General features: G+C 48.8%; 1 protein-coding gene across 9 annotated transcripts in view; it reads left to right on the top strand.

Moving 5' to 3' along the window:
• IGSF3 (immunoglobulin superfamily member 3) overlaps nt 1-17,615 on the top strand; it is a 111,493-nt gene that overhangs the window by 12,709 nt on the left and 81,169 nt on the right. The gene's annotated exons all lie outside the window — the stretch shown is intronic.

Genomic DNA, 17,615 nt, shown 5'->3' on the forward strand with positions numbered 1-17,615 from the left:
CAGGCCACCATCAGCCCAGTCTCTACATCTTCCGCATCTGTAATTATAGTAGCAGGAGAGAATGATGAGCCTGGGGGGCACTGCAAGATTCTGAATCAAAGATTAAATTATATTAACTCTACTCAGGCTGGGAAGTGGTCAGGTGTATCTTAAAAATAGGCTTATAATAGGCCTATTTGTAATAGGCTTTATGATCATGAGAGTTGAAACAAAGGTTCTGCCTAACCCTCTATTAACCCTCTAAGATATTCACCCGAATACCCTATTTCCCTTCACCCAGGTGATCCAGGCTTTGCTGGCACACAACCATGTTCCTCCCCTCTAGGAGATGATCATCTAAAGCCTGGGGTAAAAAAAGTGGTAAATCACTTTGCAAGTGGACAGGGAGACAGTGATATACCACGTGCTCTCCAAGGACAGTTGTCTTGTTGGGGAAGGAGAGGCGAGACAAGTTTGGTCTTGCTTTCAGCTTAGCAGGAGGAGTGAAGGGAATGCGCTGTCCAGGAGAGGGATGCGACTGGAGTAGCTCTCGAATGGTCAGTCTGGAAGGGCTTTCTGGATGGGCGGGAATTTTAGGCATTTTTTTAAGTAATAGGAGAGTGAGGTCCTGGCAGAATTGTGGGGTGGAGGACACCAGGGCACCAGGGGCTGCTTTGAGAAGACTTCTAAAGGGGTGGAGAAGCCCGGGTGTCAGTGGGCCTGGGCCCTAGAGGTGCTGATGGGAAGAGCTGGAACAGTCGGTTGGTGTGAGGTCTAGGTATTTGGATCAGAGACAGATGGCAGATACCAGAGAGCTGTAGGTGGGTGTCCTAGAGGACCAGCGGGAGAAGTGGCAGGGAGGGCAGGGGGCATTACTGGAGGTGGGGGGTCCAGAGTGGAAGTGAAGGGGACCTGTTTCTGTACCAAAGGAAGAGCTTTTGTGTATCCATCAAAACATCATCAGAGCAAAGACATTCTAACAAAACTGTGAACTCAAAGAGACTGGTGTCCAGTCTTCTCGTGGGACCTCTTCCCATCAACTTACAGGTCCCCAGACCTTCCCTTTATTAAAACAGAGGGAAGAAATCTGATACCAGCTATGTGTTCTTTCCCATTATGATTCTTTTTTTTTTTTTTTATAAATTTATTTATTTTATTTATTTATCTTTGGCTGCGTTGGGTTTTTGTTGTGGCATGCGGGCTTTTCGTTGTGGTGGCTTCTCTTGTTGCAGAGCCTGGGCTCTAGGTGCACGGGCTAAGTAGTTGTGGCTTGCGGGCTCTAGAGCGCAGGCTCAGTAGTTGTGGCGCATGGGCTTAGTTGCTCTGCGGCATGTGGGATCTTCCTGGACCAGGGCTCGAACCCGCATCCCCTGCGTTGGCAGGCGGACTCTTAACCACTGCGCCACCAGGGAAGTCCCCCATTATGATTCTTTGATGTAGTGGAGTATGTTCAGAATTGCCTTAAGTTGGTGTTATTTTCATGTATTTGTTTCTGCTTTTGCTTGTAACACCCATTTTCCGCTACTCTGGGGTACGGTCTGCTCCTCCTTTTCCATGGCAACCTCTGCAAACACTTTCTCTGCTCTCAGCTGGGCACTGGCTTCTGCTTGTGTTATGCTGGTAACGGAGCCATGTCATGAGATGGGCTGACTACCTCCTTCTCAGGGACCCCCTTTATTAACTCCCCTTCCCCCAAGAGCCACCTAAATTTGAAATCTTCTGTCTCCCAGCCAGGCAGCATTTATTAAGTAGTATTAATCTGTTTTTTCCACGTGATAATCAGTGTGACCCCTCACATTTGATACAGTAGTCCAGTTTTAAAGCAAAATTAGTTTGGTGCTCTGGGTTGCCGGTGACCAAAGGAGACATAGCCTGGACGCATTAGGTACCTTAGCCCTGTGTCTGCAGCTTAGGGAAAGTGGTATCATGGTGAGGTGATTTTGAAACCTGTAAGGTGGCCAGCTTCCTCACCCCAAGTGTTAACTTTGAGAGCCCTAAGGAGCTTACGTAACTTACCTAGGGGTTTTTGCCCATTAACTGGTTGCCTGGGCAACCTTGATTTGACTTTGCTAGGAAGGGCTTTTAGGAGGAGGAGGAGGAACCGGAGACCTGTGTGTGAGTAACCATCCTGGCTTCAGGGCAAACCACACCTTCCCTGTCCTGGCCAGTTACCACCTCCCCACCCCACATACCCACCCTTTCTAAAGACTTCCAGAGAATGAAATTTCACAACCTCTTAGACATAACACCCCCATCAGGAAGGAAATCTCGATTTTCACTGAAGATTTGTCATAATTTAAAACAACAAATAAAGTGCTTCAGGGTAAAATGTTACATAAAAGAAAGGTACTGAGCTGTTAGTTGCAGTTTCACAAGACGGCTTATATTTGCTTTCTTTATTTCTTTGACTTCTAATTTTTGGACAGAGTGATGTGAATATAGTTCTGTTGTAAAAATCCAAACAGTACGGACAGAAAGTAAAAAGTGAAAGTTCCCCTCTCTGCCCTGTGCCCCTTGTTGAGTCTGAAATATATTCTCTACAGTTTGATACACTATGTTCTCTCAGGCTTTTTTTCTATAATTTCTATTCGTATACTCACACAAATATAGATTTTTTGGACATAAATGGACTCATACAGAACATATTGTTCAACAACTTGATTTTAAAGGGGTGATGTATTCCACTATTTTTTCAGTCTTAATTTTATGGCCATATCAGAACTGATTTGGCTCTTTTATAGCTAGAAGAAGCTGTAATTGGTGAAATCGTTGGGGAGTAGTGAGCCTTATTCAATAGCTCTATAACAGAATAATTTTGTCTTGCTGTATCAAGAGCAAGAGTCATAATAAAAACACTACCCTTAAGTTTTAATGTACTGAAGAGAAATAATTGACTTGTTTATTCTGAATATTTTCTCTAGAAACACATAAATTTAACAAATTAAGCACACACATATTTTATTGACTGTCTTAGTTATAATCTTGAATTAAAATAAAGCCCATTCAAAACTTGTTAAGAGGACAGTTGTAAATACTGGATTTTGTATCCAATTCAATCAACTGTTCTTATTTGTTCACAGACTAGGAAAAAAATGAGAAGTTTTCCTGCGTTTTCCACTCCCAAATGATTCTTCCATTTAGAGTGAACTGGACTGGAATAACCTTTAAGGTTGCTGGCTACCAGACCTTCAAGGCCTTAACCCAAAGGAAGAGAACTGTTTTTCTTTAACCCTGCAGGAGCAACTATTGCTGTAAAAAGATGATCATTTCCAAGTGTTGGATTACTTCTCAGGTTCACTGGTGTGACTTTCTTTAAAACCCTGGGGGCAAAAGCAGTTTTCTTGGATGGTTCACCTTTAGACCTGATTTTTAAAAGAGTCGCTCTTTTGGAGGGATGGTCGTCGGATTCACATATCACAGCCAACCCTTCTTAAACGTCAGGGTTTGACCTGGCTACCACCCACCCAGAGACCACTATTGTGTTAGAATCTCCTTCCAGTACTTTCCTGGAAAGACTTCCATCTGTTCCTTCGACAAATATTTGAGTGCCTGTTACAAGCAATCGTTGTTCTGTTATCTCAAATACCAAGAACTAAAAGCTAAAATCATGATGAACATTTGAAGTAGTCACCTGATAGGTATTTTTAATCTTCAGTAAATAGAAAGATTAATGAAAGACACTCTGACGTAAGGGAACTCTTTTCCTAAGGTAAGTCTTCTTTCTTACTATTTCTTAAATCTTTTCTTCCTGTTTTGTTCTCCACTCTTCATTAGCAGCCATGAATTACACATGCCCTGGGCAGGGCTGGTGAAGGGCCTATAGGAGTAAGAGAAGGGTACCAATGATGGCGGGAGCTTGGGGGTGGGGAGAGTTGTAAGGGCAAATATCCTGAGTCCTGGCTATGTGGCACGTGCTTATTAACTGCTGGGGATGTTGTATTGGAATTGGGAATTGCATACTTAGCTCTGAACTTCTAGGAAGTCAGAACAAAGGAGACCTAGAATAGTCACATACTTTGCCATCAGGTAGGAGACAGCATCCATAGCCAGCTTTCTGCTGAGGACCCTGGCGTTAGGGGTATGGTGGTGTTAAGGCTGATCACCCTTACGTGGTACTTGGCCTCCCTTAACTCCTGTCCGGAGCCCAAGGCTCTCACCACGGTTGTTTTCCGGAAGCTGGTGGGTTAGCTCAGCCGGGTGACACGGGACACACTGACGGACTCTTCCAGGTCTGCACCTTCCCAGGGGCCTTCCCTCGACCTGGGGTGAACCCTAAGAAGCCCTGATCTGCGCTTCTCTCCCTCGTCCCTGGTATTTCTCCCTTCTCGCCCACGTCCCCTAAGTCTGCAGGTCCCAGGCAGGTTGTAAGCTGTGCCTGGCGGCGACGGCTTGAGCCCCGGAGCAGGCAGTGCTGCTCCCAGGAGCCTGTGCGCAGGGCCGGCCTTCTCCCCACGAGCAGCTCTTCTCAGAGGCCTTTCTGGTTTTCCTCCTCAGTGGTTTTGTTCCGCGGTGGTTTTGTGTTGGTTTGGAGATGGGCGGTCTGTTGGGGGGTTCTGCTTCGCAGATGGACACGTCTGTTGGTTTGTTAGAGGAGGGACTGTGCGGATAGGTGTGTTCTCGGCTCACCCCCAAGCTGGACAACCCTGCGTGACCCTGTTCAGAGATGATTTGCTAGAGCAGTTTCTTAAGGTCTTCTGACGTTTCAGTACAGTAAGGTAGCTTGCTGGAGACTTCTGCAATCTGTCTACTGGTATTGCGTTACAAAAAAGCAAGATTGCGTTCGGAGCGCCGGCCCGGGTCTTTCTCCTTCCCTGTGTCAGGATGGGGCATGACTCTTAGCTGGGTGTCCCCGCACCTCTCGGCTGGGAGGAGCGACATCCGTCGTGGCCCCCTTTTTCTCTCACACTCCGAGTCCGGATCCTTCCACTTCACCCCCCACCCCCAAGGGTGGATTTCTAAGAAGGCTGAAAGTAGATGGAAACGAATGTGGCTCTAGACTTGAATTTATTTTAGAAGACTCTTTGCAGATCTCATTATGCATAATCCCCTTATTTTAAAGGGGTTATTATTCTGGAGGGGAGGAAAAGACTGATGGCCTGGGTGGGGAGAGAGTGGAAGGAGGCCTGGAAAACTCTCCCAGCAGACGAGAAAGAGACCCTGGGTACGTTGTCTTTGTTTTAATTAAAACGTTACGCAACACAAGTATTGCCTTCCCACTCTTACCCCACCACAGAAGAGCTGTAATTTCCCATATTTGGAATCTAGGGAGAGCCAGGCCACACTTGAGGACAAGGCCAGATTCCATCTACACTTTGGGGGAAAGTAAGTAACTGTGAGAGCCGGAAGGGCTGAGGTATTTATGGCGAATCTATGGTTAATGTATGTGCTTCCTTGTCATAATTTATTCCGCAGCCCCTGATGTCCCGGGGCTGGTACTATGCCCATCCGTAATCTGACGCTTGTTTTCTTCTGCGTATTTTCCCTTTTTCAAATGTATAGGCATTCAGCTTTAATCAAGTAGGCTTGTCCTCTGTCATCTGTAACGGGGAAGGACTGAAGTCAGGTGGAGGATTTTAAGGAACTAATCGCTTAAGACGTTCAGAGCATAATCTCCCCTAGCCCCTGATCATCCTGCCTGCATCCCAGAGATTGGCAAGGTTCCGCAGAGGAGGCAGGACAGGGGCTTGGGCGTCCTTCGGAGAGACCGGGTGTCCTCCTTGCTGGCGACAGAGTTTTGTTTGCCTTTGGCATGGGGACAGGGCCTACTGAACATTTGCTATGTCAAGAGAGTTCAAGACGTTCCATGAATGTGACCAGTGTTTTACCAAATCTCTGTGCTGGTACAGCGAGCAATGACAGGCCAGACACGCATGAAGATACTGTCCAGGCTCACTGATGTCTGTGCAGTGTGTCAAGGGCTGGCTCTCACGGAGATGCCGCAAAGTAGATAGGAGGCCTGCTGGTTAGTGGTGTTCACCGATGTTTTTCATGAAATTACGTCAGGTCAATCAAAAGATCAGGGGTGCGGGGCCTAAAGCTTTCACGTGCTTTGCTTGGAATTTGAATGTGACTTCATATAGGTGTCACTTATTAGGCTGTATTGGATTACAGCTGCTCTCCAAATTGTCATTTCTTTATTTTTTTTCCCACCCGCTCTCTAATGTTAGCTCTGGTTCTCGCTGCCAGAAGTGTCCTGCAAAAGAATTTGGTGAATATTACTCTAAGTGCAGCCTTTGATACTTTCTCTTAATAGGATAGTAAAATCCCTAACAACGTAGACTAATGAGGAAGATTAGTTTGAATTAGAAAAATGTCCGAGTTACCAAATATTTCTCCAGAACTTCACTGTTAGTACCTTTGAGTAAATACTGTAACTCAGACTAGGCTAATAGAGCACCTAATAAAGATCCTTGGGGCATCCTGCATTAGGAGAGAAATAAGAATGATTTGCACTTAACGTACCAATTGTTTATGTAAACGGCGTTTCTGAAATACTAGACTGTGCTTAAAAACAGTTTGTTCTATTAAGTATTTTAAATAATCCCCACGAAACTCCATGTACTTATGCTGCTGGCAGTTTCTGTGTGGTATACGGACCTGTTTTTCGAGGACCTAATTCAGCCTTATCAGCAATGTTAGAAATTCCGAGTTGGCGAAGTCCCTGACACTTATGTCCCCAAATTCGTTAGATCACTTTGCCAAATGCTTCCACAGCACCTGCGCTTGTCCTACTGTAACATGAATTAATAAGTCTAACGAATACCCAGTGCATTCCGCTATGTGTTTGGCTGTGTGTTATATAGAGGAGACACAGCCACCCTTGTGGTTTATAGGCGTGCGAAGAAGTCAGGCAGTAAACACATAAATACACATATAATTAATTATAATAATGCAGCTAAACTGTGTATTCCTTTCTTTAAAAACTGAGATGACTTTTTAGTCAGTGGTTTAATGCACTAGACTGTAAGTTCCATCAGGACAGGGATTACGGCTGTGTAGTTGGTCATGGTGTCCCAAGCCAGTTGCCTGGCACAGAGTAAATAGTAGGTTGAACTGTGTGACATTGCCGTGTTTGTAGGTCAAAAGCGGTCGAGGGGCTGCCCTGGTGGCGCAGTGGTTAAGAATCCGCCTGCCAATGCAGGGGACACGGGTTCGAGCCCTGGTCTGGGAGGATCCCACATGCCGCGGAGCAACTAGGCCCGTGAGCCACAACTACTGAGCCTGTGCGTCTGGAGCCTGTGCTCCGCAACAGGAGAGGCCGCGGTAGTGAGAGGCCCACGCACCGCGATGAAGAGTGGCCCCCGCTTGCCGCAACTGGAGAAAGCCCTCTCACAGAAACGAAGACCCAACACAGCCATAAATAAATAAATATTAAAAAAAAAAAAAAAAAAGTGGTCGAATATCAGCAGTGTCACACAGTTCAACCTAATATTGCTCCGTCACTGTGTATCGAATGTTGCATACGTGTCATAATCGATGAGTTCTGAGAGTGGCTGCATTCAACACAGTTTTCTTTAGCCAGTGAAATCCCAGCTACAGTATTTGAAAAGGAACTCCAAAACTTCCAATAGGTAAAAACTCATGGACCTGTGATGTAGACGTAGGGCATCTGTGAGACTTCAGAGCCTTGTGTTCAGTATATTTTCTATACAGTTCTTTGTGCATTTTCCACTCAAGGGTGGAGGCATGTGCCTTTGGGGTCTGGACTGCTGTCCGTAGCCCAGAGAATCTGGGAGAGTGTGCTGGAAAGCTGAGCTGGGAGGCAAGGATAGGAACAGGGTGGCCTGAAGAGGAAAGAGGGTGCAGAGACCTGTGAGCCCAGCTGAAGGAGCCATCCCTGACCCTGAGTGAAGGGAGGACTTGTTTTCAGAGCCCAGACCTCCTGTGCTAAGGTATTCATGGTCCACAGACTTGTGGTACCCATGATGTGCTCAGAGACCTGCTAGGCACTGGGAACCTCCTTTGTGCCTGACTGGCTGTGGGCTGGATGTAGACCCCTGGCCCAGTGGAGGCAAGGGTTGAAATGAGGAGAAGGCCCAGCTGGGCCCTGCTGGGAGAGGCCCAGCCCTCTGGCCTGGTGCCCGCTCCCTGGATGTGGAACTGGGAGTCAGGCCCAGCCTAGGGTTTGGACCAGAGCTTCCCAACCTCCTCTGCTAAGTACTTTTTTGCATCTGTTTGGATTTCATGGCCCTCTTTCCATTTTCTATGCACAAATGTCCAATTGTGCCACTCTATTATAATGCTCACTGTTTTCTCACACCCACAGGATAATTCCTAGTTTGGCTGAATTCCACTGGTATTTGTTGAGCATCCATATGTGCCAGTGCAGGATGGGTGTGGCAAGGGAGGGAAAACGCAAGGATGCATGACGCTGGGCCCTGCCTGTGGCAGACACTGTTGGTTACCTACACAACAGCCATTTGTTTTCTCTTCTTGTTGGCAGAGCCCTGATTTCCTTTGAATGTCAGGCCCCCCTCCCCGCCTCCCTGCCAACTACTCAAGGAAAGGTAACTCTGCTTTAAGCTCCATGGTAAAAGCTGATTGATCCAAGCCAGTCATGGATGCCCGTAGTCTAGATATGGGCGTGTGACATCGTTTTGGCCAATGAGATATGAGAAGTCCTCTGGGGAGGGTGGGGAGTGGATTCTGGGAAAGACGTTTTCTCTCTTAAAAGGAAACACAGAAGGGACAGCTCCATGCACTAGATTCTTGGAAATGAGGCAGCCATTTTGTCACCATGAGGAAAGCAAATCTGTTGAGGCCATCAGAGGGGAAAAGATGGGAAGAACCAGCGTCCTTGATGTTAGAGCCACTGAAGAATGAGCAGGCCAACCTTGCACTTTCTGTCATCACTGTTTCAGCCAAAGGAATTGTAAGCAGTTAGGGTAAGGAGTCCCCAGAGAAAAAGAACCAGGCATGGCTTTCTTGACATAAGAGAAGCCATTTTTGGCCTAAGTTATTTTGGGATCTGAACCTGGCCACAGTGCTTGCCCTTGAACAGACCTCAGTAGTTAATAATCTTAAGGCAACAAAAGAATGCAAGAACTGTTATCAGGCAAGAGATAGTAAGTATATAGCAAAGATAATAGATCAGTTATAAAGACTCCCAGTTCTCTTTCAATAGTAAAGATTAGCCTGAAGCGCTCAACCGCCAGATCAACTGGAACCTAAGGGATGATGATGTTGACCTTTTCTGACCCTCGTGACTTCAGTCAACTAAAGCTTAGACTCTCAACCACCCAAGCCCCTCCATGAATATGCATGTACCCGGAGCTTAAAACTATCCTAATCTTGCTGTTCGGGGTGACACTGCTTTGGGAAAGACCCCCAGTGTTCTCCTTACTTGCTTCAAGTAATAAATCCTTCCTTCTCCTGATCTTTGGCTTGGTTGTGTCTTTCTTGGCTCAACACCCACCGAGAGGCAAACCCAGTTCTTTGGGTGAGAGAATTGATGTTTTCCACTACGTACAGTTGAAGGCAACCTATATTAGACACTCCCTCCAAGGAGCAGGAGATAGGATTTATTCTTGTAAAACAGTGCAACGTAGATTCTCATCAGAAGCACACTAGGCAGAGACAGCGCTTAGCCCTGTGGTAAACCAGAAGAGAAAGAGGTTAAGTATGTTAGTGGGAAGGACTCAGCTGAGGAGGTCGTATTTGGAATGGATCATGAGGTAGGATTAGGATTTGCACGGGAAGAGCGGGTGGCATGAACAGACCTGTGGAGATGGGAGTGGACATGGCTGTGGCAGAGAAGAGGGAGATTATGTCCTGCCTAGTTCCACAGGCAGATTCTAGAGCACTGCAGATTGCAAGCTTAGAAGGTGACCCTTGATTTATACAGTGGGGAGGATTGTGGGCCCTTGAGCAGGGGAGAAACTAAGAAAGTGGACCTTGGAAGGGAGGATTAGGCAGCCGTGTACCAGGTGGATGGGAAGGGAAGAAAATACAAGCCGAGTGACCAGTTTAAGCTCCTGGAATAATTCAGTGGTTGGTGGTGAGATTTGAGTTGAAAGTAGTAGGAAATGGGGGAACATATCAAAGGAAAATTGTAAAGGAAAGTAACTGTTAAAGGAAGGGAGGATTGAATGAAGAGATGATTGAATCTTGCATCTAGAAGATGACTTGACATAAAATGGAAATTTGGAAGAGGGGACCGAATTTAGGATTTAGGAAGATGCTGTCTGTTTTTGCCACTGGGGTTTTGAGGTAATGATGGAAGCTCTAAGTGATGAGACCTTGAATTCATTTGAAAATAGGGGCTTGACCTTGGGAATGAGAGGTCTTAGGACTTAGACGATGTGGCAGAGACATCAGCTCACCAGATGTGCACGCACTCCTCCAAATTTTTGCAGATTTTTTGACGCTGTGTGACTAATGTGAGCCAGTGAACTGGGTGAGGAAGCGACAGGTGCCATCTCCTGGCCGAGGCAGCTAAGAGCCTGTATTCCTTCATTTTGTCCTCCCCTGCCACAGTATCCTTGGGACCCAGGGCCAGGGGCCGGGGGGCGTGGCCACAAAGGGAGGAGTGCCATCCTTCCAGGATCAGACTTGGATTGCTCCACCTTTAGCTGGGGATCCTTGTGGAAGCCAGGTCTGGAGCTGTGGCACTGCTGACTGCTGTTTGTGATGCAGGTGATAGATAAGTGGTCTTCAGGTGACACTTTTCCATCTACTTCTGACTTGATTTGCTCAGAGATCTGTGTTGAAGGAGCTAGAGCTTGCTGGCTGAGGTTTATCCTCTCTCTGGGGCTCTGAGTATTTTTGGAGGGTGAGTTTACTTCCACCCCCAAGGCCCTTTAGCTTAGGGAGATCCTTGTCCCTGAGCCATGTCAGCGAGATGGCTGCTCTCTCCCATCGGTCACCAGAATGTCAGTGGCTTGCAGAGGGGAATGTTTGGGTGACTGGTATCCACTGGTGACCAGCTTGAGCATCTCAATCATCCAGCTAAAGGTGGAGCTTCAGGAAGAAGTTCCAGACCTCTAGACTAGACAAAGAATGAGGTACGAAGCCCACCTTTTTCACGTTTCCTAGCCTGAAAAGATTCCGTATGTGCCTTTCTTAAAGGCTCAGGAACGTGGATCTCAGCCCTTGGAGCACGGGCGTGCTTTGTTCAGTGCCGTGTGCATTTGGCCTGGCTGACTCAAGTTGTTTTCCGAAGGGCAGGGGCCCCGACGCAGTGCTGGGAGGCATTTGGCATCTGGTTTTCGTCAGGCAGCGAGTAAAAGTGCAGATGCTGAATCTGATCTTGCTTTAAACAAAGCAGAGTTAGACACAAAGGAAGGGCCTTTGTGCGGCGCCTCTCCTGCTCCGATGTAATCTCTGCTGTGTCCTGTTTCTCCTCTAACTGAGAACTTTGACTCTGCAAATAAATACTCAGAGGAAAACCCTTCAGACCTGGGGACAGCCGGCATGGGCCACCGGGGCTCTTCTTTATGATTTGCAAATTTAAAGACAGGGAGAGACTGTTTCTCTTTTTCCTGTTTCTCATGGAGAGTTGGTGTTTTTATTTTTCCTCCACTTTCAGCAAAATAGGGCTGTCATATATATTTGTCGATGCTGTCCTGTTCATGGGCTCGTTTTACCCACCGCTCTCCCTGCTCCCTCTGACAGGCCCAGAAGGGCCAAGTCTAGTCCCAGGAGGCGCTGTCTGTCAGCCTGGCCTTTCCTTTGTCCATCCATCCATCCGTCCACCCGACCACCATTCGATAAGCATTGGTTATTCAGCCAGCGGTGTGATTTGGAGCAAGTTACTTAACTCTTCTACGCGCCCATTTCCTTATCCGAAAATAGCAGGAGCCGCTCATTTGGGTTATCGTGAGACTTGAGTGGAACCATCGGGGAGAGTCTTAATGTAGGAGATGCTCCGTAAGTGGTAGTTATCATTGTTGTTCAGGACCAGGGTGCCACCCTAGTCAGCTGACGGCCTCAGGTTGCCTTAGATACGTGGTCATTTGGAGGTTGGATTTAGGCCACAGTACATACCGCTGAGCCATTAAGGCACCACCTTTGGACCACATTGTCACCTCCCTCGGGATATCTTGCTGTTCTTGTTTCAGTCTTGGCGAGGCCATTGTGGCTGAAATCTCTGAGCCTTTGACCAAATGGCCCCTGGGCGTTGCCCAGCTTTGGTGTTCTCTCACGCTGACAGCATCGGGTGGCTCTGAGGGGTCCTCCCCCCATGGTCTGGGTGGTGCTGCCTGGGTCTCGTCTGCCCTGCAGCAGTCACCTCTTTTGCCACCTGCCACACCTCCGCCCCTGATGTCCCCCCATGTGTCAACCATTGTTCCCTCTTCTCCATCTCCTCCAGCACCTGTTCCTGTCAACACTGCTGTCTCTTGCCTGTTCTTCAAGGTTTCCTTCGTTTTACGTTCTCTCCCGGTATTTTAGGGAGCGGTGTTGACATCCTCTGTGTACCGTACTGGGCTTTACTCCAGAGAACCTGCACTGGCCCTGTGAGTGTCAAGCAAAAAGGATGTAATTAGAGTGTCCTGGAGAAAGGGAGTGGTTTATCACCGGGTGGCGGGGAGGGTTTGCGGAGATAGCAGCCTTACCTGACTTGGTGTCACCTGAAACACAGGCATCTAACAGGCAAGAAGGCTCTACCAGGCTTTCCCGAAGGACCCACAATCTTGTTCCCAGTTTCCTTTGTTGCCCAGCTTAGCTGTCTGCAACTAATGCCCTCTCTGCATTTCACCCCTGACAGCTCACTTGATTCTGCCTCTGGCAACTTTAGTTTCCTGTGGGTTCTCGTCTATGGCCACTTTCTGCCTCATTCCACCTCCATTCAGAGAACTGAGGAAATTCTCACTTTCGTTATTTTTTTAATTTATTTCTTTTTAAAATTTTATTTAATTATTGGCTGTGTTGGGTCTTCGCTGCTGCACGCAGGCTTTCTCTAGTTGCGGCAAGCAGGGGCTACTCTTTGTTGCGGTGCGCGGGCTTCTCATTGCGGTGTCTTCTCGTTGCGGAGCACGGGCTCTAGGCGCGCATGGGCTCAGTAGTTGTGGCGCAAGGGCTCTGTAGTTGTGCCTCACGGACTCTAGAGCACGGGCTCAGTAGTTGTGGCGCACGGGCTTAGTTGCTCTGTGGCATGTGGGATCTTCCCGGATCAGGGCTCGAACCCATGTCCCCTGCATTGGCAGGTGGGTTCTTAACCACTGCGCCGCCAGGGAAGCCCCTCACCTTCGTTATTTATGAGCCCAAACTAACCCTGTCTTGGCTGGAAAATGTTTTGTGCCAAGAGGAACTTTCAGAGTAAAATAAGACAGTAAAGAACTGGCACCATGAATTTCCGAGCCTTTTAAAGTTCCTAGAAGTCCTTTGGATCCATTCCCTCTTTTTGACCCACCTCCCCCCGCACCAAGTCCCCCGCTTCCTCCTAAAGATACTGACGATGGCATTTAACCAGAAACCAGGGAAAGGAATGCTCTGTCCTGGCGCCTGCGGGAAGTGGCTGGAGCTTGTGTTCTGTGTCGCAGAGCCCAAGGGTTCAAACGGGTGGGGACGAACCACATTGTGTCATAAAGGAGACTTTGTCCTGCCCCAGCTCAGCTCTGTGTTTAAGCTGACGACTTTATAGGGAGATGATGCAGTTGTGGGAAAGCACTTCTGTGACCCCTCGTTAAAGTAGAGGAAATGAGAGACCTGGAGGCCACAGCCAGGCTGGCCTTGGGCAAAACGGTCAAGCGCTGGGCTGTCCCACCCACCTCTGTGCTGTCCCCAGCCTCAGCCCCTTCCCCAGCAGCCGCCTCCATGAGCTCCCCCCACCCGCCCCGCCCCACCCAGGCTGTGGCCTTTGTCCTTCACGCTCCGCGGCGTTTTCAGTTCCTCACTGGGTCCCCCGGCTCATCCCTGACACCGGCTGGTTGAAGGCTGACTTACACCGGGGAGGGCGGGTCGGCAGAAGCTGACACTTACGGACCCCCACTTGGTGCCAGGTCTGTGCATTCACTCACATCCTCCGACTTCATTCTTGTCATTTAGAGCCAGGGGACAGTGAGGCAGCCCCGGTACAGATGGCTGTACAGATGGCACAGTTGAGGCACAACAAGGTTATGTGATTTCTCCAAGTCACAGCCAGCACGGGCCACTTCTTTGAACTCTAGTTAAGGAAAAGGAACCTAGTATTGTTTTGATTTGCTTTATTGTGGTATAATTTACATACAACAAAATTCACCGATTTTAAGTGTATAATTCGTTGAGTGTTGACAAGTGTAAACAGTCATGGAAACCACCATCACAAACAAATGTAGAATGCTCCCATCACCCCCAAAAGCTCCTGCCCCGCATCTCCAGGTCCAACAACCACTGATCTGATTTCTGTAACTGCAGTTCTGCCCTGTCCAGCATGTGGTCCACATGGAATCCTACAGTGTGAAGTCTTTTGAATCTGGTTTCTCTCACTCATCAAAATGCTTTTGAGATTCATTCATGTGGTTGTATGTGTCTGGCTCATTCCTTTTTATGGCTGAGTAGTATTCCATTGTATGGATGTATCACCATTTGTTTCTCCACTCCCCAGCTGATGGACATTTGGTCTGTTTCTAGTTTGGGGCTATTATGGATAAAGCTGCTCTTCTGTGTGTAAGTCTTTGTGTGGACATAGGTTTTCATTTCTCTTGTGTAAACACCGGGAGTGGGATTGCTGGGCCATATGGTGAGTGTGTTTAACTTTATAAGAAACTTCCAGATCGTTTCCCATAGTGATGCACATCTCACATTCCCACCAGCAGAGAATGAAAGGGACCTGGTACATTTGACTTCTAATCTCGGGCCTTTCTGGTCATACTGTAGTGTCACTCGCTGCTGAGGTTTTAGTGGCTGATAGTTACGTTAACGAGTCCCGGGCCGGCCCTTCTAAGAGTGGGTGTCTGGAGAGGTTTCCGTGTTTGGAGCCAGTTGATATTGGAAAGGGTTTATGGAGGCGCCCTCCCGCCAATCAGGGCAGCCTTATCCTCTGACGGCCATGTACTCTGTGGGCATCCTCCTTTGCTGGCTTTCCCACTGGCCGTCACCTCGGTTCACAATTCAGAGTCACCCGTGGATTTGCGATGCTATAACCGGGGCCCTCTTGCAGGGTGGACACTGGAACATTCTACACATGTGTTGTTCACTTCCCCAGCCATCATGGCCCCGTGGGATAGCTTCAGGCCAGAGCTGGAGTTGGAGACGCCCTCTCCTCAGCGACGGCAGGGACAGGAGCCACTGGGAGCTGTGGGCAGGCTCCGCGCCGGAGGGCGTTTTGCTGGGGCCTGGGCAGCTGTTTGGCGGCCGCAGTTTCACGGGCATCTCAGGGCTGGAGCTTGCTCAGGATGCTCCTGAACAGGCACCCAGCGACCGCAGTGGCCTGGATCATTTTCCTGTTTTGTGCCGAGGTTTTGACAGAGCCCGTAAATGGTAGCAGTGGATGCACTTCGCCCTGGTGCGGCCTCCGGGGGAAATGGAGAGGAGGAGTTTGAGGACCTGTGGTTGGGTGTACTTTTTTCTTTACTTGTGGCAGCATTTCCTGAGTGGTGTTCTTGGTAGGGGTCAGGATGGAAGGAAGCACAGGCCATCCTTTCTAAAGGAGTGATATCCGGAGTGCGAGTGCGCAGCTGTTTGTCCTGCAGCACGTGGACCGTGGAGGGGCCTCACCACGTTGGGGCCACAGGTCTGGGGAGGTCAGAGCCCACTGGCAAACCCGCCTGTGGGGGCAGAACGAGCCCTGCCCTCGCAGTGGGACGCCCTGGCTGCTGCCCTTTCCTTGACTCCTACTGGCTTGATGACCTTGGGTGAGTCACTGACTCCCTGGCCCTTAGCTCCTCACCGAGGAGTAGGAACAACGTCCCCGTTGCCCAGGGATTTGGATGCCAACCGCCCTGCCCACAGGGAGTCCTCCTGAGTGCGTGCAGTCCCTTCCTGCAGCCGTAACCTGGCCTCAGCTCCCCTCCCTTCCTCTCCCCGGGATCTGATTGCTGCCCAGCACCCCCCCCCCAGGAGGACCAGGCATGGATGGGTGCCCCTGGGGCAGGCCGGCACCAGGTGACATCTGCTGAGAATGGTCAGCCTCTGAGCACCCGGCCTGGAAACTTCCTGCTTGCTCCCTTAGACTGGCAGGAATAGATGCACAAAAGAGCACAGAGCTGCTGACGAGCGGTCCAGAGTCGAGGACACAAAGGACTGCAGGGGAGTGGGTCAAGGCCCCTGAGGGTCCTGCCACGAGTGCCCATCCAAATGAGATCTCAGTGGCCCAGGGGTGTGAACAGAACAATTGCCGGGATTCTAGCGCAAGGAGGATGCTTTAGAAGAGGGAGGCGTGGGACTTCCCTGGCGGTCCAGTGGTTAAGTCTCCGTGCTTCCATGGCAGGGGGCATGGCTTCCATCCCTGGTTGGGGAACTAAGATCCCGCATGGTGCCATGGGAGGGACGAGAGCATTGATCTGGGAATCTGGAGACCTGGCCTCTCTAAGTCCCTTTGTCAGGAACTGGTCGTGTGACCTTGGACAGGTTGACCTCAGCTCTGGAGTGCATTGCCTCTGCAGAGGAGCTGGCGCCACAACCCCGGCCCCTTTCACTGTTCACACTGTGCTTTCTGGACCTGTGGGCTTTGTTACTGGCTGGTAAATGCCTGTGGTTAATGAATAATTGCTTCAGGGGCAGAGGTGGGCGAGTGACGACTATGAGTGAAGATGTGTGGGACACACGTGTGTGAGATGATTTTAGGCAACAACATTCCGAGGAACTTGGAAACGACTTGCTGAGTGGTTTTTGCTGCAGGCTCGATGGCAGGTGGCCCTGGTAGCCCCCGGCTCACACCTGCCACCCTGAGCTCCCAAGGCCCACTGGAGCCGTCATTGATGACGCTGCGGCCGAGCCTCTGCCCTGCACCTGGCGCTGCCACGCCCTGCCTTTCAGTACACTTCAGACATCCTGCGTCCCAGTTCTACACCACTGGCTATAATTCTGGTTGAGGCTTTCCCTTTTCCACATTTTCTTAATCCAGTTGAGCTAATCTACCTTTTCCTACCTATGTGACAGGAATTTTTAGCTCCCTCTCGGGTCAAATTTTGCTCTGTCTAGAATTCCACTCTGTGTTTCTTTGGGGATTATCTTTTATATCCCAGGCATCCTGACCAACTCCATTGCTTGGACCCCTGCCCTGTAAGCGTGGAGACTCAGGTCCTACCTGCTTGGAGGCACCCAGAATTCTAATATGATTCATGATGGTTACAGTTTCACTCAAAAGCATACAGTATGACCTCTTATCCTTACTGAAGTCATTCCAGACTTAAAAGCCTAAGGACCATTTTTTTTTTTTCACTAAAAAGTTTTTTTTTTTTTTTTAATGAGGTAACAGGTAATTCTTGCACATATTAAACAACAAACTTGGGAGTATGAAAACAAATGTTCTGTAATTCACAGTAAAATTTCATGGAACAAATACTTGAGTGATTTTGAATGGTGATCATCCTATCAATCGTATGTTTAAAATCTGATAACGTTTAATTAGGTGCTACAGTATTGTAAAGGGTCATCAGAAACACCAATTTGAGAAATAATGTTCCTAACTCTTCTGACTTAAATCACAACACAATTTGAAAGCCCCCTCTCCCAGCTTCCTTTTGTCCTCTCCTACCTGTGGCTCCAGGCTCTGC

This window comes from Balaenoptera borealis, assembly GCF_965194805.1.
Source record: "Balaenoptera borealis genome assembly, chromosome: 1".
Classification (NCBI taxonomy): Eukaryota; Metazoa; Chordata; class Mammalia; order Artiodactyla; family Balaenopteridae; genus Balaenoptera; species Balaenoptera borealis.